At 46.8% G+C, this 23,026-nt stretch overlaps 1 long non-coding RNA gene and 1 pseudogene across 2 annotated transcripts in view; one reads left to right on the top strand and one right to left on the bottom strand.

The window, feature by feature from the left end:
* The window catches only part of LOC148390303 (ral GTPase-activating protein subunit beta-like), an 88,274-nt pseudogene extending 71,370 nt beyond the window's left edge, over window positions 1–16,904 (top strand). Inside the window, exons 27-30 of the transcript XR_015861295.1 lie at window positions 15,223–15,375; window positions 15,488–15,598; window positions 15,792–15,945; window positions 16,728–16,904. The product of XR_015861295.1 is annotated as a ral GTPase-activating protein subunit beta-like (transcript). The remainder of the gene's footprint in view (window positions 1–15,222; window positions 15,376–15,487; window positions 15,599–15,791; window positions 15,946–16,727) is intronic.
* Window positions 16,905–17,983: 1,079 nt separating this feature from the next.
* Window positions 17,984–21,400, bottom strand: LOC148390302 (uncharacterized). Its single transcript, XR_015861409.1, has 2 exons — window positions 20,403–21,400; window positions 17,984–19,372 (listed from the first exon to the last, which is right to left on the bottom strand). It is a non-coding gene; the product is annotated as an uncharacterized LOC148390302 (long non-coding RNA).
* Window positions 21,401–23,026: the final 1,626 nt, after the last annotated feature.

The following is a 23,026-nucleotide window of genomic DNA, read 5'->3' as shown; positions in this document are numbered from 1 at the left end:
CAGAAACGGGAAGACCATGGCCCGAATGTCTAGATTTGGTAAAACTCTATATGAGGATTACGCCCTGTAGCAAGGGTCTCTATATGAGATCATTCATGGTAGAGCATACAGGCTCCCTCTGTTCTCACATGATTTAGACAAAGCCACAGAAGAGCTGACTCTAGCTGACTACATGATCAAAACCATGCAAACGAAAGAAGTCTCAAATGCAAATTTACTGCCCTCCACTCCTTTATCTCCACAGGATGACTCAGCAAAACCAGGTGACCGGGTCTTCATCAAAGTAATCAAGTGAAAGACGTGGTCTTCACCCCGGTGGGAGGGACCATTCCAAGTCCTACTCACCACACTCACAGCTGTTAAGATTGCAGAAAGACCCAGCTGGATACATCTCAGCCACTGTAAGCTGCAGAGAGTGCTTGGCTCCTAGGCCCTGGTCAGGGTGAAGTCTGGCTACAAAGGGGGTGTCAATTTTAGTTTGGCATCAGTCTCAAACCGGTGAAGAACTAAGAACCCTGGCCATTTAGCTCCCTCGGGGTTCAGGTGGCTCTGTGAAACTGAACAGAAAATGTCACTTAGAGGAGTGCTTGTCTGTGCTGTGGCTGTAGCATGCTTGCCAATGACATGGAGTGTCCAGGATCCCAATGGGGAAAGTGGAACTTCTGCTCGAATCAACAGCCCGACCCATGCCAGAAAAAAATGGATGGTGTTTCGCGATACTTAGGGCTTTTGGGTTTAATCCCCTCAAAGGACTGAGGCGGTCAGGAATTACTGAGGCACAACTGGCCGCCTATCCCTGTTACAACATCTCTAGGCCGTTCACAATAGTGTCAAAGAGTTCTGTCATCACACCCGCCGCACCAGTGACTCTCGAAGTGAGTGAAACCATCTCACATCCCCTGTGCTTCCGACGAAGACGTGTTGATGGAATAAAGGTGGGAAATACAAGACGCTGCATCACCACCGCACCTCTAGAACCTTCCAGCGAGACCTCGATGAATACCACAGTAACAATCAGACAAATCCTAGCAGGAGGCAAAAATCTCCACTCGATCATCGAAGGGGGATGGTGGCTCTGTGGTCGCCGAGGCTACACAGTCCTTCCAGGACAATGGGATGGCACATGTGCCCCCGTATATGTGTCAGATCACACTGTGTTCCTCAGTCTGACACATCTGATGGCGCCGCGGATGGCTGCCACGGTGAGTCGCTCTCTGTTTCTTTGTCTTATTTTGTGTGTTTTCTGCGTCTTCTGCTGTCCATCCCGGATCACTTTTACTAGAGAAGCACTGTTAAACATCGGTCAGTCTTCTTCTGGTATTTTCTCTCCTGTTTTCTCTGATTCAGACTGTTTGTCGGAGATTTTAGCCGGAGCGGCGGTGCTATACAAGCTAGCGCGACGGCGGCGACGCGGAAAACGAGCCGGAGCCCTCGTAAAGCTGAGGCAGAAAGGGTTCCGTTCTGCCCTACCGTCAATTCATCTGGCGAATGTCCGCTCCCTGGCGAACAAGATGGACGAACTGCTGCTCCTCACTTCAAGGAACACGGACTTCAGCAGATCCGCCGCGCTGTGTTTTGTTGAAACGTGGCTTAGCGAACGAACCCCCCACCACGCCATGGAGTTAGCTGGGTTTCGGCTAACGCGTGCAGATCGCAGCGCGGAGCTCTCCGGAAAATCAAAGGGAGGTGGTCTCTGTTTCTACATTAATGAACGTTGGTGTACCGATGTCATGGTGTTGAAAGAGTTTTGCAGCCCTCTCCTAGAAACACTTTTCATAAACTGCCGGCCGTTCTATTCACCACGGGAGTTCTCCTCGATCGTCATGGCTGCTGTTTACATCCCACCACACGCACGTGCGAGTGAAGCCACGCAGATGCTGGCTGACCAGGTGACAGACATGGAGAAACTTCTACCAAATTCACTAATCATTGTTCTGGGTGATCTTAACAGGGCGAACCTCGCACACGAACTCCCCAGATACAGACAGCACATAACGTGTCCCACCAGAGGGGCACAGACACTGGACCACTGCTACACCGTAATTAAGGATGCATACCACTCTGTGGCTCGTGCAGCTTTAGGACTCTCGGACCACTGTCTAGTTCATCTGATCCCTGCCTACAGACAGAAACTAAAAACTTCTAAGCCTGTGGTAAGGACTGTCAGGAAGTGGACAGTGGAGTCAAGGCAGAACCTCCAAGCCTGCTTTGACTGCACCGATTGGAGAGTTTTCGAAGCTGCAGATTCAGACTTGCATGAACTCACTGACACTGTCACATCATACATCAGTTTTTGTGAGGATCTGTGTGTGCAGACTAAGACCTTCTGCACGTACAACAACGACAAACCTTGGTTTACACCGAACCTTAGGAGGCTGCGCAAAGTCAAGGAGGAGGCCTACAGGAGCGGCGACCGGGACCTGTTCAAGCAGACCAGAAACACACTGAACCGAGAGGTCAGGAAAGCCAGGAGGTGTTACGGGGAGAGCCTGGAGAGACACCTCTCTGCCAATCCTGATCCCTCAACAGTGTGGAAAGGCCTGCAGAGCATCACGGGCTTCAAGAAACGAACCCCCCGTCCTGTGGAGAGCCCAAGGCTCGCTAACCAGCTAAACAGGTTCTACTGCAGGTTTGATCGGTCTTCCCACACAACGGGACTTCCTGCAGCACAATCCACATACTCACCTCCCCCCACAACTGCTCTGTCCACACCTCCATCACCGTGGTCACCGACTCTCTCTCTTGCAGAGGCCGCGCCCGCACTCCAGATTCGCGAGGAGGAAGTGCGCCAGATGTTCCGAAGACAAAAGATCAGGAAGGCACCGGGCCCAGACGGCGTGTCACCTTCCTGCTTGAAAGTTTGCGCTGAGCAGCTGGCGCCCACCTTTGCACGGATCTTCAATCGTTCCCTGGAGCTGTGTGAGGTGCCCGCGTGCTTCAAGAGCTCCACCATCGTTCCAGTGGCCAAGAAGCCCGCCATCACAGGTCTGAATGACTATAGACCTGTTGCACTGACATCTGTGGTCATGAAATCTTTCGAGAGGTTAGTGCTGAACCACCTGAAGGATGTCACGGGCCCCCTGCTGGACCCCCTCCAGTTTGCCTACCGGGCAAACAGGTCGGTGGATGATGCGGTCAACATGGGTCTGCACTACATCCTGCAACACCTGGACACCCCAGGAAAGTACGCCAGGATCCTGTTTGTGGACTTCAGCTCGGCGTTCAACACCATCGCTCCTGACATCCTCCAACAGAAGCTCATCCAGCTCGCGGTGCCTGCCTCCACCTGTCAGTGGATCACCAGCTTCCTGACCAACAGGAGACAGCGTGTGAGGCTGGGGAGCATCACATCTGACACTCTGACTACCAACACTGGAGCCCCTCAGGGGTGCGTCCTCTCCCCACTGCTCTTCTCCCTCTACACCAACGATTTCTCCGCAAGTGACTCTTCTGTGAAGCTCCTGAAGTATGCAGACGACACCACTCTCATCGGACTGATCCAGAACGGTGATGAGACTGCATACAGACAGGAGGTTGAGCGGCTGGTCCACTGGTGCAGCCAAAACCACCTGGACCTGAACCCGCTCAAGACCGTGGAGATGACAGTGGACTTCAGGCGAGGCCCTTCACCACTTTCACCCCTCACTATCCGCAGTAATACTATTCTCTCATCAGACACCTTCAAGTTCCTGGGAACCACAATCTCTCGGGACCTGAAATGGACCGGCCACATAGACTCTGTCCGGAAGAAGGCCCAGCAGAGGCTGTACTTCCTGAGACAGCTCAAGAAGTTCAACCTGCCGCGGGAGCTGCTGAAGACCTTCTACACTGCCATCATCCAGTCTGTCCTCTGCACCTCCATCACTGTCTGGTTTGGATCGGCCTCCAAACAAGACAAGCACAGACTGCAACGGACAATAAGGACTGCAGAAAAGATAATTGGAATCAACCTCCCATCTATTCAAGACTTGTACCTGACCAGGACCAGGAAACGTGCAAGTAACATCTCAACAGACCCTTCGCACCCAGGTTGCAGCCTGTTTGAACTACTCCCCTCCGGACGCCGTTATAGAGCTCTGTACACTAAAACCAGCAGACACAGAGACAGCTTCTTCCCCCAGGCTGTCGCTCTGATGAACTCACACCACTCTTAGAGTCTCAGAGTCATTACTGTGCAATAACATCCTGCTTTCCACACCTTTTTTGTTTACACTGTACTATGTGTCCTCTCTGCATCCATTGCAGCCTGGTCATCCTAGAAGAGGGACCCTCCCATCTGTGGACTTTTCTCAAGGTTTCTCATTTCCCATAGCTGGAGTTTTGAGTTTTCCCTTGCCCTCTTGGGAGTTTAAGATCTGGGGATGCTTGAGAATATCTTTCGTTCTTCACATGTGCTGAGTGTTGTTGTTAGTCACCTAAATGTTGAACAGAGGCTGTGATTTACCGAAGTCAAATTCCTTGTTTGGCACGCTCAAACATGGCGAATAAAAAACTCTTGAATCTTGAATCTTGAATCTTGAATTTTCAGGAACATCATCAGCGAAAGACATGTGCAGCTGTTGCTCCCACCTTCCGTCCCTACGACAGTATCTGGGGCTCAGACGTACCAGATGAATACAAGCTTTTTAGCACAGGACAAAAGGTGGCACTCACACTTTTCCCACAGGCGAGTGTGTCTAAGACTATTCTCCAAATAGAAACTATGGACTACAGGTTGAAGACCTTTGCCAATTTTACTCTAGAAGCCCTTACAGGTTACCAGACGGAGCTGCAAGCTCTGAGACTAATGGCACTGCAGTCCCGAATTGTTTTGGACCTCCTGACTGTCGAAAAAGGAGGTGTGTGTGAAATAGTTGGTACCTCCTGTTGTACCTACATCCCAGGAGAAAATGACACCTCTTAGGGTTTTCCAGGTTATCTTTATCGTAGGATTATGTTGGAATGCAACAGGTAATAAATACCTTACCTTGTCCTCCTTATCACAAGGTCGTAAAACATCCCCTGACATATTTAGACTAGAGGACAAGGGCTTTAGCCAGCCTACCCATACCCCCACTCTGTTTCTCTTAATAAATATCCACTTGCAGGAAGGAGGCCAGACTTCATTCCTTGAACGAGTGAACTCTCCACCTGCAGGTGTCTAAAAGGACTTGCTTGTCTCCCGTGTGGTTCTTGCAAAATATTGTTTGAGTGAGCAAATCTCTAACATTTTGGTGCCGAAACCCGGGATCTCTCATACCCGCCATCTGGCTGACGGAGGACGACGCGCTGTACACCGTCGACAGGCCAGCGTCCATTAGCCGGACCTGGTAAAGAAAGACCTGGGAAGGAAATTCTTCGCTGGGGCAGCATCTTAGGTCTGCCTTCGTCTGACAGAGGTGGATTGACAGGACCCGGCAGTGCAACGAACCAGGGGACAAGTAAGTTAAAGGCCTGAAGTTGTGTGATTGTGTTGTTGTTTGTGAAACGCGTAAAAAGGTAGAAGTGCACAGGAATAAGTAAGTTTTGTGGAAGGAGGGGGTGTTGTAGAGTCCCCCTCTGGATGAGGTGTCTCTTTTGGAGCAGTGGTTCTCAAACTGTTTTAAAATCTCAGTACCTCCGTGGATCATTATTTGACCACCACTATTCTGAAGAGTACAACCTCGCGTTGGCAGGGCTGGGGACAAGGACTTTTGTCTTTAGTTCCCAGGGAAGGTGGGGGGTGTTGTAGAGTCCCCTCACTGGATGAAGCAGCTCCTTTTTTTAAAAGGAGGACTTCGCGTTGGCAGGGCTGGGGACAAGGACTGTTGTCTTTAGTTCCCAGGGAAGGTGGGGGGTGTTGTAGAGTCCCCTCACTGGATGAAGCAGCTCCCTTTTTATGCAGAAAGGGAGGACTTCGCGTAGGCAGGGATAACTTGTGTGATTGAGTGTGTGACTGGTAGGATAAATTGACTAAATAGCAGTTCTAGCATTGATCCACGGCAATAATACAGGCTAGTAATTTGTTGAAAGGTCAATTTAAACCTGCATTGAGGATCCTCAAAGAAATAAATAAATAATAATAATAATAATAATAATAATATTTTTGAGAAAAAGAAATTGTATAACCTAAAACTACTAGAATTAATATGGGAAACAAAAACGGTAAATCTCTACCTCTTGACGGAGATGAGAAGTACATGGCGAGTAGATTTCTTAATTGTATGCAATATATGCCAAAGTGGAAGAAAAAGTATGGAGTAGAAGGGAAGTTGAGAGTTGAAGTGTGGAAGATAGTAGTTGATGTTTTGGAAGAGAGTGTGGATAAAAAGAAAAATGGACTGAAAAAGAAAAGAAAAGAGAGAGAATTGGATTGGGCTAAAATGTGGTTAAAAGCTTCACAAGAGAGAAGAGAACAAATCCAAAAGACAAAAGATAGAAAGATGAAAGGTGATGAGGCTGAGACTATGTTTGTCAGGCCGGAAGACAATGAGGCCACAGTGCGCAGGCGCACTGCCGCGGCCACGGCTCCAGCCGAAGCTCAAGCAGAGGAGCAAGAGGGGCCTTCCGCTCGTACACAAAACTTGTATCCAAGCTTAACAAACCTGCAGCCCCCCCCCCCATATAACAGCAAAAGAAGTCAGGGTCACATTAGTAGGAGTCCTGTACAAACAAGAAGTTTGACCACTGCTGCTAGATTTTCTCAAAATTTAGACAAGGTTGATGTATGCCCAATGATACAGGTGCCAAACCCTAATGTAGGGGAAGGCCAACTCCCACATACATATGTTTTCCGGCCATGGACTTTGGAAGAGGCAAGAAAAGCAGTTGAAGGGGTTACCCCTGTTGCTGAAGACCCAGATATATAGGCAGAGGACATGGCTGGAATTATACATTCCTATAGACTGAATGGACATGAGGCAGGAGAAGCTGCAATGTCCTCCTTGGGAAAAGACTGGGCAAAGGTTAGAGGAAATTATACAGGTAGAAATAATCAAGGGCCTTTTCCCTATCCCATTGAGGGAAATCAATTGGGAGGGGAGTATGCAGCACAATGGAATGGTCTTGTGCAAAGAGTGCAAACTATATTTCAAAGACGAGCGAATTATGGTCATTTGGCAGGAATAAAACAGAAGCCTGGCGAAGATACTGATGATTTTCGTTTGAGATTTGAAAAAGAATTCAGGGTGCATAGTGGCATCCCATTCAATGATACAGCTGAGAGTGCTTATCAACAACAGCTTAAAAATGCACTCCTCACTAATTTCCGCCCTGAAATAGGAAACTGGGTGAGGAAACATTTGGTGGAAGTGGACGTTGCAAGTGTGACAACAACCATGCAATGGGCCAGACATGCTGAAAAAGTGATCAAAAAAGGCAAAAGTTCTGATGTATTTCATCTAGATAATGATGATGAACTAGATGAAGATACAACAGTCTTCTTCCAAGGGTCCCAGCAAGGCAGAGGAGGAGGTAGAGGCCAACAAGGTCGCAGACCGCCATATAATTCAAAACCCCCACGAGATTCTGACAACTGTTGGAACTGTGGGAAACGTGGCCACTGGTCAAAAGACTGTTTTAGAAAAAAACATAACCAATCAAAGGGTGGAGGAAGAGGCAGAGGAAAGGCCAAAAATTCAGCATGACTAGATCCCCCCCTTTGACCTCTGGTGCTCTTATAGAGGAAGAAATAGTAGATGTCCATACAGCATGGGACATTCTGAGTGCATTAAAAGAAAAACCATATGTTACTCTAAACATTGGAGGCAGTGATGTCGAGTTTTTGTGTGATACCGGGGCTTGTAAAACCGTGATAAAAACTAAAGTCCCAAATCTAAAGGCCTCCCAAAATACTATTTGGGTGAAATCTGCTGATGGGCAGGTACACAAGGAGAGTATCTCAAATCCAGTTGAAGTGAGAGATAAGGAAACTGGAAGCATGGCTTCAGTTTCGATTGTCCTATCTCCAAAATGTCCCATAAACCTGCTGGGACGAGATCTGATGACTCGGTTGGGAATTGCAATAATTCCAGTAAAGGATGGCATGCGAGCATGTAGAGTGAGAGATGTGGACTCATATGCTGCACAAGCAGGTGAACAGATTTGCTGCTCCTATGCCATCCCTCCTGAACGAAATCCTAAACTCCCAAGCAGATTGCTGAGTGAAGCTCGAAAACAATTGTCCCAACCTGAATCAGAAATGACTTGTACTGAATTACATGTCACCATGAATATTCTCACTGATCCACAAGATGACTATATCGGAAGTTTTCTCAGCGACACAGAAGTAACTTTAACAATCACTGCTCTGTACACTGATCGCAGGTCATTTGCGGCTGCTGCTGTGCTCTTGCCCGCTCCTCAGAAAGACAGATACAAATTGTCGGCTGTACCCCACATCTCATTGTTTAAACCTCACAGTATAATGTGGGCAGATGTGGGTTCCCGAATTAAACTTGCTGGATCTGTGACTGATTATGAGGACAAAGGTGATGGGTGGAGCTACAGTACCAGTTGTGACGTGTGGAAGCAAACAGTGTGTGAAGTAGCTGTAGGCAGAGCAGGCGCTTGTGCGCTTCCCTGACTAGTTGACATTTGTTTGAATGAAAAGGAGGAGGGGGAATTGGCTGGGCTCCCTGAAAAACTGTGGACCAAGGGCCCATCTGATGTAGGACTTTTAAAATCCATTTCCCCAGTACAGATCAAACCAAGATCAGAGTGGCGTCCGAGAGTTAAGCAATATCCTTTAAAACAGGAGGCAATAAATGGGATTGCCCCTGTTATAAATGATCTTTTGGCAGGAGGAATCATTAGGGAATGCTCGGATTCTCCTTGCAACACTCCCATTTTTCCAGTCCAAAAGGCCGACAAAATTAATTGGCGAATGATACAAGATTTACGAGCAGTGAATGATGCAGTGCAAACAAGAGCACCCAATGTGCCTGACCCACACACACTTCTGAACACTTTGAAACCTAATCAGAAGTTTTTCACAGTAATTGATGTCAGCAATGCATTTTTCTCAGTGCCAATTCACCCAGACTCACAGTTTTGGTTCGCTTTTACCTTTAAAGGACAAAGCTATACATACACCAGATTGCCACAAAGATCTGCTGATAGTCCGACTATTTTCACTCAAGCTATCATGGCCTGTTTGGCTGATTTTCAGATGTCAAACAAAAGCCAACTTCTAGTTTATGTAGATGATCTCCTGGTAGCCTCTGAAACTGAAGCTGCTTGCAAGGCAGACTCCTTAGCATTGTTACACTATCTCTGCAAAACAGGGAATAAAGTGAACAAAAATAAGTTACAATGGGTCAGACAGGAAGTGAACTATTTAGGTCACACTTTGTCGGCTTCTGGAAGACAGATACAAAGAACCAGAAAGCAGATTATTTCAGATGCACCGAAACCTGAAACAAAAAAACAAATGATGTCATTTTTGGGGCTCTGCAATTACTGCAGAGCATGGATCCCACATTATGTGGAAAAAACACAACCGCTGCTGGATATTGTGCATGGAGTTCCCATGACAATGACAGAAAAAATCATGTGGACACCAGCAGCGGATGATGCTTTTGTAGTGCTGAAACAGGCTCTGGTAGAAACCACAACTCTTATCTTGCCAGACTACAATAAAACCTTTGTGCAAACAGCAGACTGCAGGAATGGTTTTATGACCTCAGTGTTGCTGCAGGGTCATGGCAACAAACTAAGACCAATTGCATTCTATTCAAAAAAACTGGATCCAGTGGCTCTGTCTTTGCCAGACTGTGTTCAAGCAATATGCGCGGCAGCGCTTGCAGTGAGAGAATCTGCAGATGTGGTGCTCTTTCACAAAATGGAGCTGCTAGTTCCACATGCTGTAGATGTGTTGCTGCTGCAAAGCAAAATGAACTTTTTGTCACCAGCCAGACATCTGTCCTACACTGCTATACTTCTGTCACAACCACACATCATAATAAAGAGGTGCACAATCCTTAACCCAGCAACGTTGATCCCGTTGCCAGGGGATGGAACACCACATAACTGTTTGGATGCTACAGAACATCTACAGCTGCCCAGAGTAGATTTAAGTGACACGCAACTTGACAAAGGGGAGAAGTGGTTTGTGGATGGATCATGTTCAAAGGATCCTAAAGGAAACAATCAAAGTGGTTATGCAATTGTGAAATTGCCAAACCAGATTGTTGAAGCAGAGAAGCTTCCTTACAACAGGTCAGCACAGGCTGCTGAGCTAATTGCACTAACAAGAGCTTGTCAATTAGCGGAAGATAAGGAAGTCACTGTATACACAGACAGTCAGTATGCATTTTCTACTCTGTTCTATTTTGCGAAACAATGGGAGCGCAGAGGGATGACAACATCAACCGGTAAGCCGGTTACCCACGCCTCCTTGTTAAAAGACTTGTTGCAGGCCATTCTTTTACCTGCTAAACTAGCTGTGTGTAAATGTGCTGCTCACACCACAGGCAGAGATGAAGTCTCAAATGGAAACAGATTAGCAGACAAAATTGCAAAAGAAGCAGCTGCAGGGAGACATGGCCATGAATTTTTTTTAATGGGTTCAGAGGACACACAACTCATAGAAAAGACTGTGCTGACAGATATGCAGGGCAATGCTCCAATGGTGGAGAAACGAATGTGGACGACAAAAGGTGCAATAGTGGATACAGATAATATCCACCGCATCAATGACAAACCTGTTTTACCAAAATCATTTTTTAAGGCAGCAGTGCTTGCGACACATGGGCCTTGCCATGTGTCGACAGGAGGGATGAAGACCATCATAGATCAACAATTCACTACCTTTGGTTTAGATGCTTACTTAAAAAAAATTTGTAAAGCATGTCCTGTTTGTGTGAAACATAATCCACAAGGAAACATGAGACCTAAGAGAGGCTCATTTCCAAAACCCTCTTATCCATTTCAAATCATGCATATGGATTTTACTGAACTCACACAAAGTGGACCTCACAAATACTGCCTAGTGATGATTGATGCATTTTCCAAATGGGTGGAAATAGTTCCATCTAAACGCGCAGATGCCTTAACAGTGGCAAAAGCCATCTGCAAAACCATCATACCAACTCATGGCATCCCCCAAACCATTTACAGTGACAATGGTCCACACTTTGTGAACCAAGTTGTGCAGAACATGGCTGTACACCTTGGAATAACGTTAAAAATCCACTGTGCTTGGCATCCTTCGAGCGCAGGCCCGGTTGAACGGGCAAACTTTACCATCAAAAGCAGGTTGAAAAAATGCATGGAAAAAACAGGCAGACCTTGGCCAGAGTGCCTCGACTTAGTGAAGCTCTATATGAGAATTACTCCCACTTCAGAAGGACTAACAGCTTTTGAAATCATACATGGGAGACCATATAGACTACCAGTGTTCCCTGCAGATTTGCAAAAAGCAGATGAAGAACAGACCTTGGCAGATTATCTAATCAGGACGCTCAAACTGAAAGATGTGTCAAATGCAAATTTACTGCCGCCTGATCTCTCTCCCTCACAGGTGGACAACCCCATCAATCCAGGAGACTGGGTCTACATCAAGGTCATCAAAAGAAAGAACTGGGCCAGCCCACGGTGGGAGGGACCGTTTCAAGTTTTGCTTGCTACTCCCACGGCGATTAAAATTTCTCAACCAGTTGGATTCACCTCAGCCACTGCAAGTTGCAGAAAGTGCTGGACCCCTAATTCGGAGTGGTGGGGAAGGCTAACTACAAAGGGGCCCCATCGTTTAGGGTGAGGCGTCTCAATGTTGGTGAAGAATCCATCGATCCCCACTCCGCTAGGCGAGGGGATGTCCCGGTGTCTCTGCCATCCTAGTAGCAACGGGGCTCCATATGCCAGATGGATCCTCTGCTGCGTTGTGGTTGGAGCGTGCTATGGTCTATTGACTCATCTGAACAGACCAAATGACAATGTTGCCCGTGGTAAACGATGGTCACATGATGAGAACTTTGAGGACTGGTCATGGGACCCCAGAAACCCATACGAAACCAACACTTGGTACCGGTATGTCAGGTTCACTGTGAGAGCTCACACACAGGAGGGATGCTATGTATGTTCGAAACTCCCCCCTTCCTCCACGCAAGTTCGCTTGGAGGCCAGAGCAATGAATGTCACTGAAGCAAAATGTATGGCATCCATGGGAGAAGTTGGATATCAGCACCGTGCCGTCGCAATCAAGGATGCCGACCCTTACCGCCCTGGACTTGCTGACGTGCCTGTGATCAGCTATTCTGGACAAATCTCAATGTGACTGTTAAAGGACGGACAATACCACAAGTGGCCTACACAGAGAGACCAGCTGGAGTGAATTACACATGTTACATCCAAGGTAACAAGACCCACGTCTGCATGAACGACGACTGCTCTCCAGGAGGAAACTGGATGGGAGCTTTGGACATCACCGATGAGTGTCAAGATAAGAGAGCCATTTCAGGTGGTGAGGGCTCTCCAACCAACATGGCTACACCATCGAATGGAACATACTTCATTCAGAATGGCTGGTGGCTTTGTGGTCACAAGTTTTATCCGATGCTGCCCGCCAACTGGACAGGAGTGTGTGCACCAGTGTGGGTGACAGACCACACCTACAGGATACGACACCATTTGTTGACAGGAGCACATAACTCTACTGGACGTCGACGCAGGGCAGTTGCAACCTTTGACCCTCATAACCCTGTCTGGGGTGCGAACGTTCCAGATGACCATAAAGTATGGTCCGTCGGAGACAAAGTTGTTCTTGCGCTCTTTCCTTAGATTGGGGTTGGGAAACTATCGCTCTTCATCGAGACACTGAACTATCGTTTTCAATCCTTTGTGAATCTCTCACTGCAAGTCAACGATGGACAAAATAGAGAGATTCAGGCTATTAGACTGATGGTCTTGCAAAACAGGATGGTTCTGGACTTGTTGACAGCAGCACAAGGTGGTGTGTGCCACATCATTGGGACTTCCTGTTGCACATACATACCAGGAGAAAATGACACCCACATAAACGACGCCATGAATTCGCTGAAGAACTTACAGCAGGCCATGTCTAAGGACAAGGTCCCACATCAGTTTGATTTCTTTTCATGGCTATTCTCTGGCAACTGGTGGCAACTGCTGTTGAAATTGCTGTCTCCTGTGCTTGTTGTGCTGGTGGTGTTGTGCTTGTTTACGACCTGCGTTATCCCATGTTTGAAGTCTGCTGTGTCGAAGTTTGTGTCCTCTACTGTAGCCCAGGTTCATATACAACTTCTTAGAGATGACGGATGTGATGACGATAATGAAACGTGGATTGCGTAGATGCTGTTCTGTTGAGCATGTTTTACAGAAACTTGATGATTTGACCATCGAAAATGCTTCGCAAGTGATGGATACAATGATGTACTGTTTCTGTGTTTTTCTTTTTATTTTTTTATTGATAGCATTCTGGTCGCCTTAGGCAAAGGGACCGTGTAAGAATTTTCCTGCTAATAACATCTGGCCAGCAGGTTTTTCGCTTACACAATAAGTTTGATCTGGGGTATTGAGGTAATGCCTCATCTTCACTGGAAAGTGTTGCTATCATTGTTTGTTGTTTTTATTTTTACCATTCTACTTTCTTCATTATACGTATATATGGTTTTTTTCTTGCTTGTCTTTGTTGTTTGGGGTGGCATAATCATATGATAAATCAGGAGGGAGATGTTAGTGTTTTCCAGGTTATATTTATCGTAGGATTATGTTGTAATGCAACAGGTAATAAATACCTTACCTTGTCCTCCTTATCACAAGGTCGTAAAACATCCCCTGACATGTTTAGACTAGAGGACAAGGGCTTTAGCCAGCCTACCCATACCCCCACTCTGTTTGTCTTAATAAATATCCACTTGCAGGAAGGAGGCCAGACTTCATTCCTTGAACGAGTGAACTCTCCACCTGCAGGTGTCTAAAAGGACTTGCTTGTCTCCCGTGTGGTTCTTGCAAAATATTGTTTGAGTGAGCAAATCTCTAACAACACCCACATCGAGTATGCTCTACAAGGACTTCGGAACCTCCGTAGGGCTATGTCCCAGGATGGAACTCCGGCCAAGGATGTCCATCCCTTTTGGTGGCTGTTTGACGGCAATTGGAGGCAACTTCTCTTGAAAGTTGCAGTTCTTTTAATTGCCATACTATTATTTCTCTGTATTTTTACATCATGCATCATACCTTGTATTCGTCACATGATAACTAAAATGTTGACATCAGCATTTGCTGTCCAGAATGCCATGCTGGTCCAGCGTGAACAAGAAAAATGGGACCACCTTGCGTAAATCAGTGCCTACCCTTTTTTGTTTGTTTGTTTGTTTTTTTTTCTTTTTGATGATCCAGAACAAAATACATTCCATTATGACGAACATAGCCAAAGCCGAATGGAGAGCTGTGGTTCCGATAAACTCTGGAATGTAAACTTTCATACTTTTTGATATTACTATACTATGTTGTGTAGGCATATACTCATTAATACATATATGTAGTTATTAGCTGATGTTTTGTTTTGCCATGAATTCCAATGACAAACAGGAGGGAATGTTGGGAAAAATATACTTTTTAAATTATCATTAGATTCTATTTATCTACGTATGTGTGCAATATCTTCCACAGTATGTGACAGTTCGACCTCGTGATCATGACTTGGGAGCGTGTGGCTGGCTAAGGAGCACATGACTGGAGTCATGAGTTCCGCTATACAATAAACTCCTTAGTTAGCTAGTCATGATCAGATCATGAGTTTGTTATGATGGCTGAAGCAGACAAACGTCTTATTTAGGTAAAAGTCATGAGTACGCCATGAGACGTATGCATCCCAGGTGCACTAAGACTACGTCTTTGTTAAGCTAAAGTCATGAGACGACCATACTGCTCTTTTCAATAATAGCATCCCTATTGTTCTGAAGTCATGAGATGTAATCATGACATGTCCTTGCTGTTTGAGAAACTATGCATTTATGTAAACTCCCCCATTTTTGTTCCTCAATAAAAGGCACGACCAAACTGGAGGAAGAGCGCGAATCTCAGCCACACTTGCTGTGTATCTGGTTTACGCCCTTCTGCAGAAGTCGTTTGCCATCGAAGACATCTCCTGCCTCTGTGAGATTCTTTTCAGATAAATGTTGTGAACCCAACAACCTCAGTCCACTTATCCTCTCCCAAGTGAACGTGATAGTTTACTATGTTGTGAAAAAGTTCTTCAGAAAGCTTTTTGGTTTCACATGCCTCATCATGTCTACATATCAGCATCATGCAGATGTCAGGAGCATCCCCGTCCTTTGGAAGGTCTTTAGACAAGGACGTACTTATCGACTGCTCCGGTATGAGTGACAGATATTTTGCTTTGGATGCTTCTGTGATCCTGGGAATTCTGGAACAAGACCAGGGCCCTGCGCAAGGTGTGTTGTCAGGCTGCATAGATGCAGGAGACATTTGTTCCAGATAAATAAACAAACAAAACAAAGAAATCTGATCCGACTGCTATTTTTCTGGAATGATTGACGTGTGCAACTTCTGCGTCGTGCCCGTCACTTATGGTGCTAATCCGAGGACAGTTTTCACATCACTCCTGGACTCTCCAGCACCGCCATCAACCGAGAGAGGAAAAAACAAGCTCAAAGGAGTCCGAGGACCTGACAGATCACCCTGCACTGAATATCTGACCAATTCGTCTTCATTCTTTCATGCAGAAAGCACTCAGCCTTCAGCAACGCGACGGTGGTGAAGGCCAGGTGCATGTTGGCAGATCTAACACATCAACCTGCACTGAATATCTGACCAATTCATCTTCATTCTTTCATGCAGAAAATACTTAGTCTTCAGCAACGTGACGGCGGTGAAGCCCAGGTGCATGCTGGCATATCACCCCGTGCGTCTGGTGTCAAAAATGTACTCCTGGAAAACAACATGGTTCCTTTGGTTGAAGCAGACATGAGTACTCCCGACATGTGGGAAGGCCTGACTGAGGAGGTGAGACCCTAGGAGGTTGTTGCAAATGAAGGGAGTGCTTTTTGGTGTTGAAGACGCTACTAGTCAAGTCCTTGCGTGACCTGCTAGGAGGTCAGGTACAGAAAATACTGTAGAGACAAGTGCCTTTATAGAATTTGCTGGTAGTCAGGAGCTTCCAGAACCTGCCAAGTTCACGTTACCAGGCTTCTCCACAGCTTGCAATTGAGATGAACATTTGAATCAGGTGTGTTGAAGAGGGACACGTCTAGAACAGGCAGAGCAGCTCCCTTGGATCGGACTTGTCTACCCTTATCCCTGTGCTAGTTGGTCAGGTACAGAAGATGTTAGGGCTCAGGTACCTCCAGAACCCGCTGAAGGACAGGAGTAGAACCTACTGGAAATTCAACTGCAAAAATTGCAAGGGTTTTCGGGGTGGAGCGTGCTAGGTGTTCAGGTGCCTCTTGAAGCTGTTGGCAGATCAAGTGCAGAAAAATCAAGCATGTCAGGTGGAGAAGATGCTGTGTCAGGTGCTCACAGAACCCGCTGGTGCATTAGGAGCAGAACGAAATGCAAATTTCGGGGCAAAACTCAGGGGGTGTCAGGAATAGAACCTGCTGAGGGTTTAGGTGCCTTCAGAACTTGCACAGTACTGTAAGGGCAAGTACTTTTTGAACCTATGAGGTCAGGTACAGAAGATTTTTGGGTTCATGCGCAATCGTAAGTCGCTAGGGGTTCCATTCCAAACATATCATGGAACCTCTGAGTTGTAGAGCTGTAGAAATATTCTACCAGTGGTCTGTCAGGTGAAGCAGCATTTGGATCATCTCCGAGCAACTTTGGAGGGACAACAGCGGGTGGAGGCGGATCTTCCTCATCCTCCTCGTCCTGACACTTGTATCCAGACTGTGAGGCTCTTCCTGTCTCACTTGGGGCTATTGACACCTGAGACCATGAAGGTACGCAACCCAACTAAAACCTAAACCTGGCTTGGACCTCAAACTTGAAACCCTATCCTAGTTGTGAGACTCTTGTTTGAAGCTCTAACCCTGACTTGAAATCCTACTTTGAAACTAAGGCCCAGGGGAGAGCCTAACCCAAGGGTGGGCAAACATTTTGACTTGCGGGCCGAATTGGGTTCTAAATTTTGACCGGGGGGCCGAACCAGGAGCAGATGGATGTAGTGTTTGTGTGAACTAATACAAATGACATGTAAAGGTCATTGCATAAAAGGTTTTTACTTTTAGTAGATACTAAAGCATGAATATTAAAAAAAACTTTTTGAGAACAAATGCATTTAACAGCATTAAAAAAATATTTCACCAAGTAACTACTATCAGTGATTCTTATTAAATGCGACACTGTTATGATGAATATTTTCCATCACTTCAGCGCCCGCAGGTCATACTTATGAAATATGTTTATCTAATGAGAAGAACAGCAAACATTCGGACCAAATACATCATCTTGAAGAATCAGTGAAAGAATACATTTAATAAAGTAATAAAGAAATCAATAGTATTGTTGGTTTCGCTTTTTTGCTAGTGCATCATAGTCTGCAGTAAAATTTGTTGTGGTAATTCTTAGGATAGAGCCGAGGTGTCGGTCCGTTAACCTAAATCTGTGACGGGCTTTGTTGACGTTCATGTGGCTGAATGTCTTCTCACACACGTAGGTCGAGCCAAATTGTCCACTCTTTTTTAACATTCGGCACTCAGTGTCCACCTTTCTTTTCTTCGGGCCACTCATTTTAATGGAAGGATTCCAGGGGAAGGTTTGTGGGTGGCATTAGCGTAAAACTATTTGAAAGCTCAGCGCGCGAATTACGAGAATACTGACGTCACGGCCTACGCTCGAAATTCGGCACTGATAGATGAAAGTGCGCTGCGTCCGTACTACTGTGTATGCACACGCACTTGTGAGTGTGCACCGAGCTTTCTGAGGGGAAACATAGTAATTGCAGGGAAAATTACGCCCCAAAAAATTAAGAATACAATTTATTCAGGTTTGGCTGGCCGGATTAAACGGCCCCGCGTGTAAGGGATCGGACAGTACAGCCAAGTGCGTAGCGACAGACTTTATTGTGGAAGGGGATGATGGGGGTGGCTGGCGCTGGGGTGGCTGGCGCTGGAGCGGCGATCTGGCTGGGGTGGACAAGCAGTTCTGTGGATTCGAATTGTAAGTCAGATTCTCAGGGACAGATGAGCGAAGCATCACGGGACAGACTGACACTCGGGTCTGCGCTGGCGGCCCTGATATAGCGCTGTCCATGAACCCGTAGCAGGTGACGGCGATTCCACTGACAAGGGGGCGTGGTCCTGTCGCAGGTGGCACCAGCACGTGACACCGTAGTTTGCCCATGCCTGCTCTACACCCTTGTTTACAAATGTAAATGTATTAGAAGATAATATAAACTAGAAGATCCATGCTGATTTACACTACACTTAGGCAGGTCGCAATAAGGGCCTTTTTTGCTACCACGCTCTCCCAGTGTTGCATATCTGCAACACATGTACTAAATGCACTAATTTACATTTGGGGTATATATTTAACAAAATAAGCATACGCACATGTTCTAGGCATTCTAATGATCACCCCAAAAAATATAAAAGCATTTTACTCAATTTTTGTTTGATTAATCCAGTCTAGTGTAACAAAGAGATGTGTCCTTCACGCTGTCTGGCGAGGTGTGAGCTGAACAGCTTGAGGGTGGGGCTTAAATAACAATGTTTTAGCCAATAGCAGAGATGGATAATGAACAATAGGACTACCTGACTCATGTTTATGTGGGGAAAAAAAACTAACAAAAAAAGAAAACACTATTTTTAATAGTTTTAAAAAAATGTTGCAGATCTGCTACGGAGGGTCTTACAAGGTTAAACATATGACACATGATTACTGTATTTTATTTTACTGGACTGGCCGTGAAATTTGCTCTGTTTTTTCTCTTAAGGAGAGAGCTGTGAATATGGGTGTGAGAGATGTGTATTAATCCTGTAACATGGACACAGCATCTTAATCCTCTAACATGGGCACAGCATGTATGAGTCAAGGTCAGATCAAGGTCTCTTCTCAAGGTTTCTCATTTCCCCTAGTTGGAGTTTTGGGTTTTTTCTTGCCCTCCTGGGAGTTTAAGGACGCCCGAGAATATTTGTCATTTTTCACACATCCTGAGTGTCGTTAGTCACCTAAATGTTGAACAGAGGCTGTGATGTACCGAAGTCAAATTCCTTGTTTGGCACGCCCAAACATGGTGAATAAAAATTCTTGAATCTTGAATCTAGTCTGGAATAGACAGGAATCAACAGAATGTTGATTTTGTGATATGTAACTACAGTGGAGGGGTGTCCAGCTCAATCTTTGATCTTGCAAGATTACGATAGACCCCTCAGGCTAGGTTAGATTAGATTAGGCGTAGAAGATATCTGTAGTGTCGTCCAAGGTTAAGCATCTGGGGAAACAGAAAAACAACCAATACATTTTGGAGCATTGCTACTACAATACATAAATTTAGTCATCACATTATCTCTATATCTAACCCGCCCCCATCCCACCTTGTTTCCCTTTCAAATGTAGAAGACGCAGAGGCCCACGTAACTGAGACAGAAAAATGACGAAGACAATAGCACAGGGAACATACAGTATCAAAGAGGATACAAGCACTTCTGTGAAACACCTACCTTTGTCACGCCCGTGCCAGAGGACGCTCAGCCGGCAACTTCCCTCAGCCGCACCCCTTCATTACCACAATGTCACCTGCTCCCTCATGTATTTAAACCCTGTCCGCATGTTTCCTCCCCGTCGGTGTCTCCTGTTACTTCCCATTTGTGTCCACGCCTGTTGTGTCTTTGCCGGGTCTCGTGTGTAGGCTCACGGTCAGAACCTCTTCCTAGTCTGCGCTTGGTACGAGGGTAATCCCATTTCCCGCTCGCTGTCCGTGAGCCTCTTTCCGCCGATTCCTTTGTTCACCTTCCCCCTTCCCTTCAATAAATCCTGGTTTAAGATGCATTTAGTCGCCCTGGCTCAACTCAATCCAGTCCAACCTTGTGTGTTTGGACTGTCTGAACACTGTTAATAATAAATGGTAATGTTGTTATTGTGTTACAAATCTAAATGTTCTCTACCACTATGATCCTCTCTTTGGTCTTGTTTAATGGTATTCCACTACCCACAACATGCTAGTGTAACACCCAACAAGAATGTTAAACAACTGTTATTAGCATTGGGTTGGGGTTGTTTGACTAACGTTTGTTAGATTATTATCTGAGAAAGACGGTAAGGCAAAACCAGGAGTTACTGTAGCTACTCTCTGTAACGTAAATTAGTCATGTGTAATCTCTGAAGCCAAAATTGACTGCATATAAACTGCTGATGACTCCTAACATCCTATCACGTTTTAGGGCTTTTCACACTGCACGTTCTTAGCCTCGGGGCTATCCTTAGCCATCTGCAATATGAATTTATATTAAATAAGAACTTACCAAGTGCGAACAAAGTCCGTTGTTGTCAATAGACCCGAGGCAATATTTACTTCCTAGTTCCTGAGTTGGAGGAATGCCATTGGGAGACATCAAGTCACGTGATGTTTTTACGAATTTTGATTGGTTCTACAGCAATGACCCCTTTCAGCAGTGCCTGTTGCATTTCGCAATCAAACATTGATTTTCATAAAACAATGACCAAAAAACAGCTCCCAACAATCAGAAATGTGTTAATATAAAATCTATGTAGATCATATTAAAATATCACATCCTCCCTACAACCAGATCAATCATTTCACTAACGAAAGCCTCAAGCGAGCTTCGGCCCGCCACCTACTTTCACTGCGCCCTGTTTCAACAATCCTGAACCTCGGCGTGGGTACCATGGAAACGTGACACTCCAGTCACCTGACTGCATTGCCTCACTTAACCGCCTCTGCGTCAACATTTCTGACGCGGATGCGCCAGGAGGAGGATCTCATTAATTATCATTGATCATCACAATCTGTCATAACAATCGATCAGCATAAATAACAAACTGTCACAATCATTTTTGTCATACCGTATTTGCCGGTGTATTGGTCGACCTTTTTCGATCCAAAATCGACCGAAAAAAATCGACCTCGACTTATACACCGAGTCATAAAATTTAACTTTGTATTCATCGCTTCAATCGCATCGCGCGAACTGGAAGCCGTGGCTGACGGGGGCTGTCCTCAGACTGTTGAGGGCCAGGGACAAGGCTTTCAGAGCGGGGGATGAGGCTGGCTTGAGGACAGCGAGGGCCGACCTGTTCCGAGGCATCAAAGAAGCAAAGAAGGCGTTCTCGTGCAAGGTCTCCACCCACTTCAAGGACAGCAAGGACGCACGTAGCCTTTGGCGGGGCATTCAGACCATCACGGACTACAAGCCCGCGCCGAGGAGCTGTGGGGGCGACGTCCGTCTGCTGAACGATCTGAAGCGCTTCTTTGCTCGCTTCGACGCCCAGAACAGCACTTGCCCGCTGAAGACCACTCCCCCCCCCCCCACACACACGAGCAGCCCCTGCGCCTCTCTGCCGACGGTGTGAGGAGGGCGCTTGCCGCTATTGACACCCGTAAGGCGGCGGGCCCTGACAACATCCCGGGTCGAGCGCTGAAGGACTGCGCTGGGGAGCTGTCGGGTGTCTTCACGGACATCTTTAACGTTTCCCTGCAGCAGGCCATCGTCCCCTCGTGTTTCAAGGCTGCCACCATCGTTCCTGTGCCGAAGAAACCTGCACCGTCCTGCTTCAATGACTACTGCCCTGTGGCACTGACGCCCATCATCATGAAGTGCTTTGAGCGGCTGGTCATGGAGCACATCAAGTCCGTTCTCCCCCCCACCATTGACCCTTTTCAGTTTGCGTACCGTGCCAAGCGGTCCTCTGAGGATGCCATCTGCTCTGCCCTCCACTCGGCCCTCACCCACCTGGAGAGAAAGGACTCCTATGTGAGGTTGCTGTTTGTGGACTTCAGCTCTGCCTTCAACACCATTGTGCAGCAGCGACTCATCTCCAAACTCGACGAGCTGGGCCTCAGTACCTCCCTCTGCAACTGGCTACTGGACTTCCTCTGTCAGAGGCCTCAGGTGGTGCGTGTTGGCGACAAAATCTCCGCCAGCATCACGCTGAGCACGGGGGCCCCCCAGGGCTGCGTGCTCAGTCCATTGCTCTTCACCCTGCTGACGCATGACTGCTCTGCGACCTACAGCGACAACCGCATAGTGAAGTTTGCTGACGACACGACTCTGGTGGGTCTCATCACGAAGGGCGACGAGACTCGGTACAGGTCGGAAGTTGACCTTCTGACCACGTGGTACAGGGACAACAACCTCCTGCTGAACGTCAATAAGACCAAGGAAATCATTGTTGACTTCCGGAAGGGTCACACAACACACCTGCCGCTGATCATCGACGGTGCTGTGGTGGAGAGGGTGAGCTGCACCAAGTTCCTGGGGGTGCACATCAGTGAGGACCTCTCCTGGTCCGCAAACACCTCGTCACTGGCAAAGAAAGCTCAGCGCCGCCTGTACTTCCTGCGGAAGCTCAGGCGTGCATGTGCTCCTCAGGCAGTCCTGTCTACATTCTACCGTGGCACCATTGAGAGCGTCCTCACCAGTTGCATCGCTGTCTGGGGTGGTAACTGCACTGAACAGAACTTGAAGTCCCTGCAGCGCATAGTGAATATGGCTAGTAAGATTATTGGTGCTTCGCTCCCCTCCCTGAAGGACATTTACACCTCCCATCTCGCCCGCAAGGCAACCTCGATTGCCAGAGATGTGAGTCACCCGGCTCACTCTTTGTTTGACCTTCTGCCCTCTGGGAAGAGGTACAGGAGCCTGCGCTCCCGCACCACTAGACTCGCCAACAGCTTCTTTCTCCAGGCTGTTAGGACCCTGAACTCGCTACCCCCTTCTGCGTAGCGTGCGGCACTGTTGCGCTACTTTCTGGAATGTCTGCTGTACGCTCACTTGCTCCTTTTTTTTGCTCCTCTTATCTATTCATCTGTTGTGTTATTTATTCATTATTTATTCAGGACGCTTTTGTTGTACTTGTTTACTTGTTTGTCTGTTGTGAGCCATGTCTTGTCACCGTGGGATAGGGG

This window comes from Syngnathus floridae, chromosome 11 (assembly GCF_059516105.1).
Source record: "Syngnathus floridae isolate MCC-2025c chromosome 11, RoL_Sflo_1.0, whole genome shotgun sequence".
Taxonomy (NCBI): Eukaryota; Metazoa; Chordata; class Actinopteri; order Syngnathiformes; family Syngnathidae; genus Syngnathus; species Syngnathus floridae.
Note: the sequence above shows the minus strand (reverse complement) of the source record. Positions and strands in the feature narration are given on the sequence as shown.